Source organism: Penaeus monodon, chromosome 20 (genome assembly GCF_015228065.2).
Source record: "Penaeus monodon isolate SGIC_2016 chromosome 20, NSTDA_Pmon_1, whole genome shotgun sequence".
Classification (NCBI taxonomy): domain Eukaryota; kingdom Metazoa; phylum Arthropoda; class Malacostraca; order Decapoda; family Penaeidae; genus Penaeus; species Penaeus monodon.
The window spans coordinates 32434602-32435724 of record NC_051405.1 but is presented as its reverse complement, the minus strand read 5'-3'; positions in this window follow the sequence as shown (position 1 = coordinate 32435724).

Here is a 1123-nt window from a genome sequence, read left to right as displayed (position 1 = left end):
ACTTTTCTGGGAAAAATAACTGGAAATGCTCCTGACTGACTGAACTGTCCCTGAAAAATAGAGTCTTATTCTTGGTAAAAATTATATGGATAATTACAGTTAAAGTAGTACAGTTCATAGATTTAGTTTTTTAAGTTATGATGTATTGGTCTTTTTATACAATAATTTCAGTGGAGGAACCACAACGTTAAAAAGTGAATCCCCCGTAAAAGTTGAACATTTAAACTGTAATGTATTTGCATTGAGGTGATTTATTTCTTCTATATTACTTGTCAATGCGTTCTGTAATCATATCTCCAGCTTGAAAGAAATTGAGAAACAGTAAATCAAAATGCGAAAAAATTTAGGAAAAAATTCGCAAACACTGTTATAGAGTACGCGCATGGACAATTCAGACATCTTAGCTTTTGTTTTCCCCTCGTAATATTGGATTGGGATTATTAAATGACACGTCCTCTAACCTTTTTTTTTTTCGAAAATGAAGGTGTATAACATGGATTTATATGCCTTTATCACCCCCACCCCCTTTGCCTTCAGTCTTGACCCAATTATCATTATCAACACACTGACAGTGATAATTTGATCATTGTGGTACCGCCATTTATCGCTATTTTGTTTTCATAATTACCGAAAGAAAAAAAAAAAAATGTGCGGTTTGGTCCTCTGTTGTTTCCTTGATACTTGTTAATGAAGTGAATAGCATAAACACCTTCTTTCCTGTATAATATCATCAATATAGTAACGGCCACTCTCTAGAAGGTAAACGTTGGGGTTCAAGACACGCATAAACGGACGAAAACATTAGTCTGGACTGTATGAGCGAGCCGCGAGCGTTGTTGAGACAGGTGGGGTTTATTTACAGTTAATGAGGGGTGTTGACTTCGCAGAAGAGGATCATTATTGTTAACACCTTTTAAACTTATTTCAAGTAGGAGCCATTCTACGTGTGACATGGATATATATTTTGAGGAACGAAATTAGTGATGACTACTAATATGACAATGATGTTGTCAGAACAATGTAATAGGTTCAAGTTGGTTCCCTCGTGAAATAAAAAAGATCATGATCAAAACGTGTTAAGGTACTGCAACATCATAGTGTTTATTTGATATGTTGCATAAAC